The sequence below is a fragment of the Aedes aegypti genome, chromosome 3, assembly GCF_002204515.2.
Source record: "Aedes aegypti strain LVP_AGWG chromosome 3, AaegL5.0 Primary Assembly, whole genome shotgun sequence".
Lineage (NCBI taxonomy): Eukaryota > Metazoa > Arthropoda > Insecta > Diptera > Culicidae > Aedes > Aedes aegypti.
In genome coordinates this window covers 383,565,533-383,582,482 of record NC_035109.1, presented here as the reverse complement: position 1 = coordinate 383,582,482, position 16,950 = coordinate 383,565,533, and the positions used below count along the sequence as shown (strand labels likewise).

Sequence of the window (16,950 nt, the reverse complement as noted above, 5' to 3'; positions counted from 1 at the left end):
TTTGTAGCAGCGCGTGCCACCCGCCGCCATTTTACTGGTAAACACCTTCCCCTTCACAACCGCTTAGGTAAACTCTGGAGGTGGAGAGAGTTCTTTGCTCGAGGAATTTAAATGGACTCTCGTGGGAATGCACTTGATCGGTTTTATGAGTGCACCGTAATTTATAAGGTGTGGAGCTTATCGGTTTCACCTACTTCCAACATGACAAAAACACGAAACGCAGTTTGTGTTATCAACTTGAACTGATTGAGTTGTAATCTAGATTCGGTCGGAAAGGCCGTTGCACGTGATGGGTTGATCCAGTTGCACTGATATATCCACAGGAACGAATCAATTGTTTATTTTTGGTGCGAATAATTATAAACGATTTTGTTTTTCGGATTTCATTTGCAGACGTTCCACAGGAGTTCCAGTGATCCATCTCATGGATTGAAGGTAATGTTTATATTGTCTCTATCTCTTATCGTTTTGCGACAAAGAACAAAGAATGTTGCGGTTTGGTTACATGATATTACGCTGATGAAAATTCAATCATAAATAATGCACATCGGCCGAACCGTCGCTCCATTCTTGTGCATTATTTTTAACACAATATTCAGCATCGTGTAAACCGATCATTCTCGAGCGCAATTTCACTTTTAAGATGCAAAATTGACGAATGTTGTAGATCATGAAATGTTTCAGTTTTAGGATTGCAAGCATTTTTGAATCTGATGAGACAGTTTACGTTAATTATCGTTGAATACGTATTCAGCCATAACTCACTTTGCATGATAATCAGAAATGATTGTGTGTCGCGTAAACTTCATATTTCTTTTGGTATGTCTACATTGTATATGTTTTAGAGTTAATATCACATAAAACCGTTGTTTAATTTTTGTTTCAAAATAATATTCATTAAAATAAATCGATTATTAATTCATATTCTCAAACATTGTGAATTTCTTTCCTGCTAAATATTATATACTAGTTGACTGCAAATGCATGTATAAGTACATTACACCTAATCAGGGTGTTCAAATCATTATTATCTATTGTTTTTAAAACAATAGACCAACAAAAAACACATTCCAAGCCCCAAAGTGGCCACTTTGTTATTTCTTATTTTTCACTTCCTTTTATCCTCACGTCAGTCACGCACTTACCAATTTGTCGAAAACCTCACTGTATGATTCTTCAAAGTTATCCAATTTGAAACCAGTTCACGACAGTGGCATCTCGTAACAAGCCTATGCGCCAGCATTCCTATACTCGTCGCTTTCTTCTGGTCGAAAAGATCGCTTTAATCTCCGGTCCCAAATTCGATCTTTTCCCATTCATCGTTTCGGCTAGTTCATGTTCGTTGCATTATGTATGCAGCATTTTTTTGTTCAGTAGGTACCCTTCCCTCTTGTGCACCTATCGTAGAAAGCCGGAGATCTTAGTCGGTTCCCGCCTCTCACGCTCTTCTCGACATTGGCTGGGTGTGCTCCCGTCTTCTAGGGTAATTTACCAACAATCATTCTTCTCATCCGCTCGTTGCTTTTGGTGCGTATGGGACAGGGGTTCCCAATCAGCTCAACACACAAATCGCGTAGACGCATTTGATTAAAATGATATCCACAAAAAAGTTTCATCAAATAACAAGGATCAACAGTAAGATATCAATTAAGAGAAATAACAACATGGCGAATCTACATTAGTTTGTATCTAATGCCGTTTTTCTCAAAACTATACACTCCGATATTTCCTACCTATTTCTACCCGTTCTCAAGTTATTGTGATTTTAGAATAAAATACAGTGAAACCACCATGAGCCGATATTCCATGACTCGATTCGACTCATGGCGAGTCTAGTACACGACACTGAAGACGGCCTTACAGTTGAGGTCGAAATACGCGTATCTGTCAAAGGATACAAACTCTAGTGGAATTAAATGGTATAGTACTAAATTCGGTTTTTTCATCTTCATATAACCCATTTTGTTATTTTCCGTAACTGAATTATAACAAAATTTGTTATAAGCGATTTCTTTCAAATGTTTATTACAAACTGTGTTAAACAAACAGCAAGCCTCTCTATCATAAAATTACCAACCCTACACCATCTCGCATGAACTGGCATAAATGCAGGGGTATATCCAGTTTACAGTGGGTCAGTTTTAAATGCATTATCAATTCACCCTCCTTCCCTCATTGGTCTGCATTCTGACGTGGCAGGTGCCATTGTTGCCTAAAATAGAAGATCACCAGCATTTATACACTGAGGGTGTCATTTAATACCAAGCAGTCATCTGGTTGATTCATTGTGTAAGTTCAGCTGATCTGGCGATACTGGGATAGCAGCCCCGAGTGGCAAATCAAGCTCAAGCTCATATGTAATTGCATCGCTCAATGATTTAAATGTTAGGCTTTGTTTGCCTTGTTTAAAACCTGAGGGGTGCGGTTTTCAACATTTTAGTCATTCAATTTGAACACAAATTTTTCTACCAGTGCTAACCGCTGTTTGTTTGCATGTTTCGCAGGAAACCATTTTCAAGATGCACACTTAAATACTTCACACAAAGCTTCTGCAGTTTGATGCAGGCAATAATTTCAATAAATTATCTGAATCAAATAGTTTCTGACCGTATGTTAGTTAAAAATATATTTCGCAAAAGTTCTGAAAAACTTAGGCATCAATAAGACCAAGTAAACGTTTTTTTCAACAGTTAACAGTTTTGTGTCACATAAAATGCATTGCAGATTTTAGCGTGACGAAGTAATGGCAGCACACTCCTAGGCAGACTCGAATAATTTTGATGAAAATTTTAGCTTGAAAGCAGCCTGGCTGCTTGTTGATATCTAGTTCGCACCCCCAGATCAAAACTATCTTTTCCTTTAACTTTATAAACTCTGTCTATATTTTGAAAGTAATTTTAGTACACATTGATTAAGTATTAAGCTGTTTTTTTTGGACTCATTATTCTTTCGAAATACCATCATTCTTTTGAAATGTTCCTTACGGGAAACAATAAACCACGGTCTTGGTAATGTTGAACTTTTTGAATTTATAATCCTTTCAAAGCATTAGTAAAGTGGCTTGCTAGTCATTTTGTTACACATTGATTGACATATACTGCTTTTCAAAATTATTTGACCACACTTTTTGTATAGATACAGGAAAAAATGAATTAAGAAAAATCTGGCATCTATTAATATAGTAAGGGGCCACAAATATGAATTGATTTGTCGAAAATTATTTCACCAATGCTAGTATCATGGATATTATGGATATGCTTGTCAGCTTTTCAAAATAATATGACCACCTACTCAAAATTGTTAGTTAGATAAAGCAGTTCTAATAGTAAATAATTAAGGGTAGAGTTAAAAACAGTCTTGGCAGTTCCCTTTTGAAATTTATTGATAGTATTGTTATAACAAGAGCAAAGCAGTGTTGTCGTACTCTTTTGTAATAATATCTAGCTGATTACGCAAAATAATAGCTAATCTAAACACTTGTACCTTGCTTTTTTATGAAAATTCAAGAAATCTCATGCTCATGCTTATAAATTTCGAATTTATACATATAGTATTCTCGTGAAGGTTATGTAAATATTCTAAGCAATCATCTTTTGTTTCAATATTTTTGCCTTATAGTTTGTTTGAGACATTATTGATCATATATTCTAATTTTCTTGCAAATTTTGTGTTTTTAATCATTTTTATCGATTTTTATTTATTTTGCTAGGCATACTGTTATCGGAAAATTCAATGCACCATTAAATTTTAAGCAATGCGCAATAATTTTATCAATTCAAATAAATTTGAAAACAATATTTATAGAAAACCATTTTTCTAAAAATGGTCATATCTTTTTGAAAAGCATTTTTACCACTTTGGTCCATTGTACTCTTAATATTAATTGTGATGAAATAATAATCCACTAATTAATTTTCATTCATCAGCTTCCTTCATAATCTCCTATAAACGAAAAAATATGGGTGGTCATATAATTATGAAAAGCACTGTATTACGATTTATTGAATATGATTTTGTTTACAAAAAAGTCATAAATTGTAAGCATTAGTCCAATGAAAATTTTTAAATTTTTGAACATGACTTTGAACGGTATGAATGACTAGTCAGTTTCATCTAACTTCTAGTTAAACTGCATTCTTTGGATAAGCATATGTCTTGATGGTCGAACACTGGACCAAATGTCAGATCCTTCCTAATTAAATGAATTTCGACTAAAGGTCCATTCGACGAAAATTCTATTCGACCGAACATACTTTCCACTAAACGTCATTCGGCCAAATGTCGTTGCATTCCATTTGGTCGAAGGGACATTTGCTTGAAAGACTTAACCCGTATAGGCCTGAGTGAACGAATAAAAACTAAAACTGTCACTGTTCAGCTAATACTGAACGGATTTCAATTATGTTTTGTCTGTATACTTATACACATATCTAGTTTCTAAAAGTGGCCATAGGAGTTCGGGAAAGTTAAGGTTGAGGTTGAGAGAAAAGGGTGCTGTGCTTTTGTGCTCTTGTAGGTAGGCAAATGACTTCGAAGTCGAGTCTAGTACACGACACTGAAGACGGCCTTACAGTTGAGGTCGAAATACGCGTATCTGTCAAAGGATACAAACTCTAGTGGAATTAAATGGTATAGTACTAAATTCGGTTTTTTCATCTACTTAAGTCACAGATAGTTTTTAGCATTTGCAGTTATGTGGCCACTATCTCAAGGAATTTTAAGAAAAACGCATCAGTATGAACCTTCGAGAAACGATTGAATAGGGTCCTAAAGCCCTGTCCCAATTTTAATGCCAAACGCTCAAGTTTAGGCCAAAAACACATGTTTACTATCTTTGTCGACTAAGCGAACGTCAAACATGATCGCAAGTGTCAGGGATCATTTATAGATCCAATTTTTAAATTAAAGTTTTTATATGATATATCCGTTATTTGAACGGGAAAAATTGCTTAAGTAGTTGCAGTAACATGCTCTTCCATTAAACATTTTAGGACCCTATTGGATATCCATGTTTCCTACAATTGATTGATCCAAATGGCCATTTCAAATGGGGCCTTCCTTACTCGATTGGTTACAGTCCGCAGCTACAAAGCAAAGCCATACTGAAGGTGTCTGGGTTCGATTCCGGTCGCTCCAGGATCTTTTGTTAATGGAAATTTCCTTGACTTTTATGGGCATAGAATATCATCGTATCTGCCACACGAGATACGAATGCGAAAAATAGCAACTTTGACAAAGAAAGCTTAATAACTGTGATCATAAGAACACTGAACCGAGAAATGCAGGCTCTGCCCTAGTGAGGAAGTAATGCTAAGAAGAAGAAGAAATGGCCATTTCAAGGACATCGAAACATCTGTGTCAAGCGCAATTTTGGGAAGTATTATGTTTGATATCTATTTTTCTAGGACTGAAACGGTATAGTATCCAACAAATATATAGCCGGTTCTTCCAGCTATTACGTCCGAGTGACCACATCCGGTACATTCTAAAACGGTCAAAAACTCTTTATTTATAGTGTTGAATATAAAATCTTAATGATTTATGCAACTTAAAATGATTGTCATTGCAAATAAGTGAAAATAACTTAGAATGTCCCAGAAAATAGCCTGCCAAAAATATAGACATCCATGAAGTACTTTCTGAGTGGTGAGAGTTTCAGTATTTTTGCTTTCACTCAGGCCTTTACAGGTTAAGAACATTCCGTCGAATGACGGATATAATGTAAATTTCATCAAAATTCAATGTGATTCTAACTCTAAATAATCTTATTCCTCAACCGTTATTCGATGGAAACATGGGACGTTTTGTTTGTTCAATGTTGTAGACCTTCAATGTTATGATTATTTTTAATTATGAGAGAGCGAAAATACTATATATTCGTCGATTTTATTCAACTCCATCCTCAAAATAATGTCCCAAAACAGTTTTATAGTTGCAAGGCTTCTCGAATCACAATGTTTCTAAAGAAAAAATTGAGAACATCTGCCTGAGCAGAACGCGCTACACCGAACAACGAACGAGATCTCGCAGTAAGAGATCACCACCACCGGTGCTGTCACCACTTGATCTCGAGATTTCCCTTTAACCGCTCGGCAGTTTAAGCCGGGCATCCCAAGAGGATCGGTGGTAACTCGCGATCGTGTAAGTACAAGTACGGTAACGCACTTTTGACTCTCGTCGACGCTCAACTCGGTCAAGTAAAGCACGCGGATTGCGCGCGCACGCCTTCAATCTCCTGAGAAGATCGACCAACCTCTAAAAGTTTGAAGAGTGCAGGAAGTTCTGCCGCACCTAAAGCAAACCAAATGGGAAACTACCAACTGGAAATCATCCACATCCTGCTCTGTCTGACGTTCGAGGTGTTCACCTATTTCGTGCTGTGCTTCAATCTGATCCGAACCTACCTCGGGCAGCAGCAATTCCAAGAGCAGCAGCAGGAGGCCAGTCGTTCGGTTCTGATGATGCGGTTGTAGTGGAAGCGGGTTTAGAATACGACGGGTAACAGAGTGAGAGTGAAAATGCTTCTTAATTGCCATCGAGCAAAGAACGATCGAAGAATCGTATAGGTGTAAGGAATGTATCGGAAGGTAGTCGCAAACATTTAAAATAGTACATCTCAGAGCATAGTTGATCTTTTCTAAACTGATTTTCAAATATATCTCCATTATGTTATCAATATTTGATGAAACATAAAAAACAATGAAAAATATGCAGTCTTAATATAAATACAACATCTTGCACAAAATGGAATTTATAGGTAAAGTGTCTTCTGATGATTCAATGATTAACAATGAACAAAATTTACCATAAAATAGAGGGTTAAGGACTTATGGGATATTAAGGAATTGAGTTTAATTTATTTCAAAAATTATAAAAAATCATATTATTGAAATACATCACTTGTAAATACGTTATAAACCGTACCACTGAATTCTTTGAGGGATCAACTCAGTATTTCTGAGATTGTTGTAAATGTTTGCTACTAGCTTCCGATACACTCCTTAGTATCTATTTGCCAAAGTGCAAGGTGAATTTCGAGCATGAAAAATGTGACACGACACGTTGTCCTGTGGAACACCGCTAGAGCCCCAAGTGAAAACGATGTCGTGAAAAGTTGTGATTTGTGTGTCCAAAAATAAGTTCTGACCATCGGCATCGAACGAATACGAGTGTGACGCTTCTCGTTCATCTTGCATGTAGCGGTGGATGAAGATCTGACGACAACCACAGGGTTAAATTTTATGAGCGCTGTAAATATTACACAATGATGAAAAAACAGTGATGTGCTTAGGTCAATGTCAAACGAGAAGAAGACCGAATTGTGCGTGTTCATGGTGAACAGTGTTTGAAAAACTGAGGAAACGACGTTTTGATGGGAAAAAGGATCTGTTAAGTCTTCTATTTAATGAAACAGAAAATAATCACTGCGCTGGGGGCATAACGCATTACATTATTTTTCAAATCAAGATTCATTTCTGCTGAGATTTTATCTTATAAGCCTTCGGTCGGTTTCAGTAAAGCACTAATTTAGAATTACTGAAAAATCTAAAAATGACAGAAGATTTTATAACACTGATTTAATGGGTGGACAATTTTCAAAATTTAACTCATCATACAGCATCAAAATATATTTCTGGAAAAGTCCCCTACAAGACTCTGGCCGCAGGGCCCTACATTTGTAAATTCAGCCCTAATCCATCTGTGTGCCTTTTCACAAGACGTTTCAAATCAGCTGATTCGGAAGCTGTTTGACAGTTATTTCTTCTATGCCAATCAGGCTATCGACATCGATGGAGACACCATCTTCTATGGTGACAGGGGGCTCGATTGGCTTCTCAGATAGATCGGGCCCGGGACATCCTGTCTACTGCAAATCGCTGCAGTTGATATAGGGCATGTCCACTGCCTGATGCCAATGATAGTCTCGTGAGTGGTGTACATGGAGCCACAAATCAACCCAACTTTGACTTCTTTTGACGCAATTCGGCTCATCCGTGGGATAACCCAAATTTGGGTTAACTGACATATTCCTATCAGTAGGGGCCCATTCACAAATATCATAACGCTGAAGGGGGTGGGTGGGTGTCCTCGACCTGTTACGGCTCATACAAAATTTGTAAAATGTTCATACAAAAAGCGTTACAAGGGGGTGGGTGGGTGTCGAGAATGGCGATTTTTGGCGTTATGAAATTTGTGAATAAACCCTAGGTAGTTTCCGTTTGACAACAGCAACACAAACAACTCAGTGCAAAAAAAATCTACCCAGCGTTAGCTTTCAAAGTCTCCGTAGTGGGTAAAAACAACTTAACGTTAGGTAAACTCGAAAAAAAAAACCCAAATTTGACTTATTCCATTGAATTCTGACGATGGGTCGGTGCATCTCTCTCTCTGTTTTTGACAACATTGCTGTTGCGAGAGAAGCAAAACAACCCAAAGGTGGGTATAAACTAAAAGCAGTTTTCCCAATTTTGAGTATAAAGAACTTATTTTTTGGGTAATCTGATTTCTCTGTGTACAGAATCTGGATTATAAAAATTATAATACAATGATTTTTCCCGTGCATGCCCACTTTTGGCCTTTTCACGAGACGTTTCAAATTTGCTGATTATGAAGCACTTTGACAGTTCTTCTATGGAGATAACAGTTCCGCGTTTGAACCGGTCCTCCGCCGACGTAAACAAATGCATCTTTCACATGAAAAGGCCTATGAAAAATAAGAGTATAGGTCTTTTCATGTGACAGGTCCATCTATGCATTTGTTTACATCGATGGAGGATCGGTGCAAACACGAGGCTGTCATTTCCATAGACGAACTGTCAAAAAGCTTCCCGATCAGCTGATTTGAAACGTCTTGTGAATAGGCCTATGGAACGATGCACGAGTTCACTAATTTGACGTTTGAGCGGTTCCGAATTCACTCGTTTCCATGGTCACATAAATAACACGGCACCGCTAAAACGTCAAATAGTGAACCCGTGCAAAGGTCCATAATAATTGTTGCAGTGTTTTCAAATTGTGAACGTACACGCCTACTAACGATGAGCTTTGCATTTGACGTGCAAAACTGGATTTCTGGTACTAGCGTTTTCAATTATAATAGCTCATCAAAATAGTCCATGAAACACTATTAGAGCTTCAAAAAATGCATTCTTTGGTGAATGAAGGAACTTGCTATCTCTTTCCGTTTGGGAGTAATTGTTGTTTTACTCAAAAAGCAGGCCTACTTTGATTGTGAATATCTCTGATTGGGGCAAACATAGCAATATCTTTCGATGGCATTCAAAATACAAAACAAAATTGTATATTATACCAAAAATTTACGGCTGTGTTATTTTCGTTACTATAACAAAATACCTTGAAAAACAAAGAATTTTCATCAGATAAACTACATTTTTTGTAATAAAACATATACCAACAAACTTTTTGCATGCAAATTTGCATTTCTTTAAGTTTTAAAACTCATTCATAAACAAATTTGAAGAGAATTTGGATTTAAGAGATAGTTAATAGAACTATTTTGAACATTTGTATCGTATGTATTTTTTATTATTCTTCTACGAAATTGTTAATAAAAAAATGTAGGTTTCTACTCGGTGTTATCTAAAGCTAGGGTGATGCACAATATAACATAAATAATATAATCAACTTTCTTATTTGCAAAAAGTAATGATATATACTCTTAGGCAAACTTGTTGAAAGTCAAATTTGAATCAACTTTGCAGAAAAACATTTCCTGAAGCTCAAAATTTGACCAACTTAGAGCATTTTTCCTCAATCATCGTAGGGTTGTCCAAGAAAAACATGTTTTCTAACTATAGTTTCTCTAATACCGTAAAACGGGGTATCTTTGATAGTTTTTTCGAAGCAAACTTGAATATTGATACATGCTGTTCCAAAGAATTATAATTTACATTTTTAAAACAAGTACAGGCATCCTAGCTATCGATTGCAGTTGATAGATTGCCAAAAGATTTATTTTAAAAGGATATATAACATATCATACAATCGAAAGTCGGCTTTCTGTTTTGGGGTAACTTTGATAATGGAGTATAAATCGAACAAAATTGAATGAATTACGTAACATTTGTAGGGCATTGCATACCTCTAGGCGTTTAACGTTATATGGAAATTTCTGACTTAGATTACAAAAATGGTCCCAGTTTGTGAAAATGCTTTTCGCTAAAAGAATTTGACACCGTTTTCAAGTTCTATGATAACTAGGCTGTCAAAGATAAGTGGCCAACTATTCAAAACTACATCATTAGTGATCGTAGAACAGATTGTTTGTATACGTTTCGAAAATGTTAAAATTGTGTCAATTTTTGATATTCGTTTAAAAAGCCTCAAATGTTCTTGATTCAAGTGAAAACCGCTCTTACATGAAGTGTCATACTAATATTCTTTAGTTTTACATTCGTTTTGCTTAACTGTTTAACAGAAATTATGATATTTCGTTTAGTATGTGGTGGGTTACTATCAAAGTTACCCGCATTATCAAAGATACCCCGTTTTACGGTATTTACTTCTCGTCAAAGTAGTCTATGAACAACTATTAGAACTTTTAGAAAAATCCAAATTAAAAATACAAATTACAAAAATAACACATCTGTGATTTCCGACATAACATAAAATTTTATATTGCCTTTCAAACGCCGTCAAACAATATTTTTATGTTTGCCCCAATCAGAGATGCCCCAATCAGGAAAACAACAATAATTCCCTACCTGAAAGAGATAGCGAGTTTCTTCACTCATCAAATTATGATTTTTTTAAAAGCTCGAGTTTCATAGACTACAAGCTCAAAATGCATCTTTCCATGTAAAACTGCTTTCTGGACCAAAATGCAGTGGAATATTATTAGTAGACAAAACTATAATGTTTTAACTGCATTATGAATCATTAGTATAAATCAATTCACTCATCTTATTCTTATTCTTCACTCATCTGGAACAGATTTCGAGGGCATACCATGTGGGGCATGAATCTTCATGTTTTTTAGCTAAAAATCATTAAATAAGATGCATATTGAGAAACTAAATGTTAAATATGATTATTTATATCTCTTGGGAATTGCACAAAGCATATTGTGGGACCTGTCCATACTTTCAAAGCGAATTCTTCCTAGTGAAATTCCTGCTATGTCCGCTTTTTATTAGCAAATTGATCCTGGAATATGTACCTGGATTTACCAAAAAAATTGTATTCAATCTATCAAAAGTTCAGTTTTCCTTAGCAATTCCTCCAGAAAAATAATTGATCCTGTCAAATCTCATATTGAGATATTTCACTACTACTAATTTGTCTGTGAATTTCTTTAAATACTACACTACAGTCGAGCACTCGGCACTGAAGAAGTCTGTAAGTCGCAAACAAAATAGGCCTATCTGTCAAGATAAGCATCATATTAGAGTTTAGAGGTATTTGCTCGCCTTACTAGTGATTTTTAGTATTTAATTTTATCTTTTGCAAAAGTGAAGTGAAGTGTTAAAGTTAAATTAGTATTTTTTTTTCTTTAATTAGTTTTCCCAAAAATGTTATTACTAATTCTTCTACGAAGTTCATCGAAAGCGCCTAATAAATCCTCAATTCCAAAATCTATCACGTATTACATCAAAAATTCTTCTATGTTTTTTTCTAGAAATTTTGCTTCAAATCCCCAGATTATTCAAGAATTAGACGCAAAATTGTTTTTGAAATGTCTCTTGCCTTCGAATCTTCAGAGGAAATTTGTTGAAAATCCTCAGTCAAACTTTTGCTTCAGGCACTAGAATAGCGGTAGAGGAATCTGTAGAGAAACATATAACAAAATAGCTGAGAATTTTCCCCTTCACATTATTATTAAGATATTCATAAATAAATTTGTATTGATCTTCCTTAAAACAAATCTCTAGAAATAATGTTACAAATTATTATCAGAATCCATATTCTTGGTTTAAATTTTTGTGCGATACGAGGGCTGAATTTCTAAAGGCTTTCTGGCAGAATTCTAGAAAACCAGAAGTCACGGAAGAATAGACTTTAAGGATAATATTGAAAGAAGATTCTGATGAAACTTTTTGATAAATTTTGTGTTTTATTTGTAAATTCATTAGAGAGGTTTTAACTTTTCTATAATTTCACCTCTAAAGAAAAGATTATATTTTTTTATTGTACCATTGCTGATCTATTGTTCTACCTGCTTCAACATTTTGTTGTTTCTCCTTCTTTTGCATGATGTTTTAAGGAACTTCGTATAAATATCTTTTCATACTCTAGGAAACAACATGTTAAAGAATCTGAAAATGGTAAATTGTGACAGTTCTGAAAAATGGCAGAATTCTTATACGTATGGTTCCTGATTTCTGGAAGTTCATGAGGAATTGGGTCCTTTCCACTTCAATATGTTCACCATAGTATCATGAAACATAGTATCATGAGTTTATATAAAATAATAATAAGATTTTAGTTACAAATACTTTCAGTAAAATATCCATCTGTTCCAACAATTTTCTATTATAAATTCTACGGTTTAATTTTTGCATTTTACGACTGGAATTTAGTATTTTTTTCCGAATTATATTAAAGATGCATTGAAAAAATACTAACAAGTTCAATAAGTTCTTTCAAATGTAGGTTGTATTTCTCTGGAAATCAGATATGGAGTGTTTTGTAGAGAAATTTGTAAAGCAATCCCTAAAAATATTGAGATTTGAACCAAATATGGAGAGTGGAAATTTTTTTGAAATGTTAGGGCAAGTGTACCAGTTATGGACATAGTGGTTCCCTATTTCGTCATACGGGATTACTTGAATGTTTTCACATTTTGAAAGATGTTGTGTGTTGTAGTAGTAAGGTTTACGATATATCTTGATGGTTGAACATCCAAAAAGATTTAGAATGTGAAAGTTATAGAAATTTCACATATGCCAAATAGGGAACCACTATGACCATAACTGGTACACTTCCTTTATGGGAATAAGATTACCATTCGGAAAAAAATGAGTTATTTCTAGAACCTCAAAGGACTTCTGGAGAAATTTTTTAAGGAGTTCAAGAATGAATTGCAAAAATCTAATGAAAATTTCTTCAACAAAAAATTATTTAAAAAATCGTTAGTGCGGTAGAAAAAAATCTTTGGAAAATTAATCGCTCGAAAAAAACATCTCTGGGAACGAAATCTGGTATTTTTTTTGGAGAATCTTAGGGAAACAATAATATAATTCTCTAAGATATCCATGAACAAATTACTCGGTAAATCTATGAATATCGTTGCGGAAGAGTTTTTGAAAGAACAGTTGGACATATTCCGCTAAGAACTTTATTGAATGTTGGAGCACTTCAAACATTTCTTAGTTAGGCATTTTTGAAAAATAAGAAAACATATTTTCGAGAGAGTTTTGAAAGAATGCGGGATGTTGCTTCTTGATTTATATGAAATTTAAAATAAATATCTGTTAAAAATGCCAATAGATCTGCGAAGAATTTCTTTGAGAATCATGAATGACATTCTCCCAATTGATGTTTTTAATTGCTTGTGGAATATTACGAGGAATCCTTAGAGTAACACCTGGAAGAATCATTTTTTTTTGCAGGAAGTCTGAATAATCTTTGCTGAGATTTTTTCAATCTTGTAGAGACAGTTTAGCAAGTTGCAAAGTTGTAAAAGCTGTTAGCAAACTCTATGAAAAATTCGTGGAATGAATCTTGCTTTATACTCTTTTTTGGAGAAATCCTTCAGTAATTCTTGAAAATCCTTAAAAAAATTTTAATGAACAGGATATATTAAACTATCCATTGGAATTTATATTTAATAAGTACGTAGAAGACCTTACAGGAGAAATTATTAAAATAATTTCTAAAGCGTTCTATGGCGGAATACTTCATGAGATTTTCAAACGATTCGAAAAAGATTCTTCGTGAAACTTTTTAGTGAGATCAGAAACTCTGGGAATGATTTTCCGTAGGAGTCCCAGGACAAACTCAGTGAAAACTGGTTAGGGAGTTCTTGAAGAAAGCGCTGAAGAGTACGAAAATTATCATGATGAAATTCACGGAGGAATTCTCAGAGGAATCTCTTCAAAAAACATGGTTGAATACCGGAAAAATCGTAGAAGAATCACAAAGGGCATTCCTTGTAAGTTCTTTTTGTGCTAGAATTCTTGAAGGATTTTTCACCGGATTATAAAAAGAATCAATGATTTCCGTATCGAAAATTGAAATTTACCTATGTGCCACGACAAATAAATAAAATCAATACATTTCTGTTAAAACTAGGAAATTTGTGAAAACCATGATTATTGGGGCCAACATTACTTCTGAAAAACAAGTATTTGCTAGGCCCCCCCTAGGCCCCCTCCAGAAAAAAATCCTAGCTACGCCAATGATAATTGTAATCATCATTATAATTCTGGCTACAATGTATCATCGCTAAAGTGCTAAACATTATACACAGTGTTTTTTTTTAATCGCCTCTAGACACACCTATATATGAGTATTAAGAATTAAACATTAATATGGAAGAAAACTAACTCAAATAGAGATGGAACTGTTTTTTTCGTTCAAAGCCAATTACAAACAGATTAAGCTAGAAAATTCATCAACAAAACTATAACTAATGTGTGTCGGTCGTGTGGCATCAATCTCTGTTACGTATACATATAGAGTTTTATAACAACCAAATTGACTTGAGAAGGGACTAAATAATAGCACCAGTTAGTGTTATGCTGACAGAAAGTTCCTCAAAATTGGTGAGAAAATTATGCTACCCGATCAACAAACAGAGAACTCAATTTTGACTATGCTGCCGGCGGCGGTGGTGATGATGATGATGATGGTAATTACTCTAACAATGTCTCCATGATTTTTCGAAAGAAAAAAAGAAATTGGAGTCGGTCAAGTTCCAACCACCTCATGAAACATGCAGTCGATTAACGAGCTTGTTAGACCCGAAACAGATATGATCACGCCAACATAAAGGAAAGCGTGTTGCGACCGCTAGCTATAAATAGACAGTTGGGTTTGTCAAGGGTATGATCATAAAATTGTCGATGTTAGTTGAATTTGGAGGATGGTATACGTCGAACAATTGAATTCGGATGTGAACTGGGGCAATAGAATAGACAACGAAAATGAGCTACTACCTGACAAGAGCTAAAAGATTATTCAATAACGACACTTGTTAAGGTTGTCTGTTCTTAAGGTGTAACAATGTACTATGAGAAATAGCGACCTTAGAGTTAAAAGTTGAGGCATTGTTTTGACAGCTCGATTCGGTACAGGTGTCAAGAGGTATTTATCTCTTTAGTGACCCGTTAGATGGTTGAATGAAGATAATTTCAATTGTTGTTTCAGAAAGATTTGGATGATATGCGAACGATTATTGATGATTTGTGGTGCTAGATCGTTATGGTACGTATAAAACGAGGAAAGAAACTATTTGTTGCAGAACGTTCTTTTTCATATAAACCGTTCACGTTGTATTTCTCACGGTCGAGATTTTCAATTTTCCGACGATCAAAGCGCCCGATAATTAAGATTGACCATGATCCATTGTAGAACTGGGCAGTGCTAAAAAATGATTACCGCAATCAAGTGCGATTCGCATAACCTCCGGAAGAGATCGGTTTGCACAAATTGGATCTATGACCCACTTCACAATTAAACTTCCCGCAATGAACCATTTCCTGCGGTAGAGCACAGTTCTGTTATAAATTGATTTAAACATTTATCGCCGTACACCTCAGTCCCGAAAAGAAATCAATGACGGATGGAACGTTTGGATCCTCCTCGGTGGGTATGACAGATGACTTCTCACTTGAGCAGTCATTTATCTCACGTCGTCGTCGGACAAAGATTGGTAACTGACCATCACTCAACAGCCCTGTCCGATCGATTCCCACGTAGGGAAAAAAAGAGAAATGTGAGCGCAAAGCCACCGACAACAAACGAATCGGAAATCTCCCATCAGCATCATCATCTTCCATCGTTCAATAACTTGCGGAAAGCGGGCGCGAGCCTCTCCTTAGAGCGGCGATCGGCCCTGGTAATCATTTTCAATTGTACAGCATTTTTCCCCAAATCGAACCCATTATGCTGGGGGGGAGGTGCTTACATTTCTGGAACCCCACCACTCGCCTGTCCATTTGCCACTGGATTGGCGGCGGCGTCAACCTACTCACCCATTATCTCCGCAACAACAGCTCGATGCGCGCAGTGATCAGTTCCCGGTTTCATCATTTTGGTTTCCTCCCGAATTGGTGAAGTACACTTCCGTGCAAAAGGTTGGGCCACCCCCTAAGAAACACACAAAAGTTTTTCGTCAATATCTCTGTGATTATACGTCTAATTAAAACTCTCAGTGGCTCATTCGATGGGCAATGACTCAATCTAATTGCGTGGGTATTTTAACAAAACAATTTTCAAATTTTGCTTACGAAACTTTGTGAAGTCAAAAATTACACTTAAAACATAGCTAATTTTCTTAACATTCGATTGGCCAAAACTTGAAATCAATACGACATTGAAGCCAAAATCTTCTATTCTTTATATAGGACTTCAAGAATACTGACGCAAAAAATCTGAAAACTATTCAAAATTATTAAAATTGCCATTCAAGTCATCGTGCAAAAGTTTGGGGACTCGACCAAAAGTGAGTCTAATACATGACTTTGAAAACGGCCTTACAGTTGAGTTCAAAATACGCGTATCTGTCAAAGGATACAAACTCTAGCTGAACTTCAATTGTAGAGTACTTAATTCGGTTTTAATTTTTGTAAGCAAAATGTAATCCACTAAAAAGCTCGAAGATTTGTTATCACTTTTATATGATTTTAGAGGGTGACCCCGAACTTTTGCACGGTAGTGTATATCCGTGATACTCGAGATCGTCTGTAGCGCAGAGCTCGGAGCTTATTCCATTCCTTACCGACTGGGTTTGCTTTTCCTCATCGACCGAAAGTAATTAGCTCTCTT

General features: G+C 35.5%; 1 protein-coding gene across 5 annotated transcripts in view; it reads left to right on the top strand.

Annotated features, from left to right (window-relative positions):
* LOC5566553 overlaps nt 1-16,950 on the top strand; it is a 126,697-nt gene that overhangs the window by 40,373 nt on the left and 69,374 nt on the right. Inside the window, exon 1 of one of the 5 annotated variants that reach the window (XM_021853256.1) lies at nt 6,047-6,141. The exons of 3 other annotated variants lie outside the window; for them this stretch is intronic. The gene's annotated coding sequence lies outside the window, so the exon portion shown is untranslated. Of the gene's footprint in view, nt 1-6,046; nt 6,499-16,950 lie in introns of those variants that run through there. One more of the 5 variants, XM_001650880.2, reaches the window with a different exon arrangement.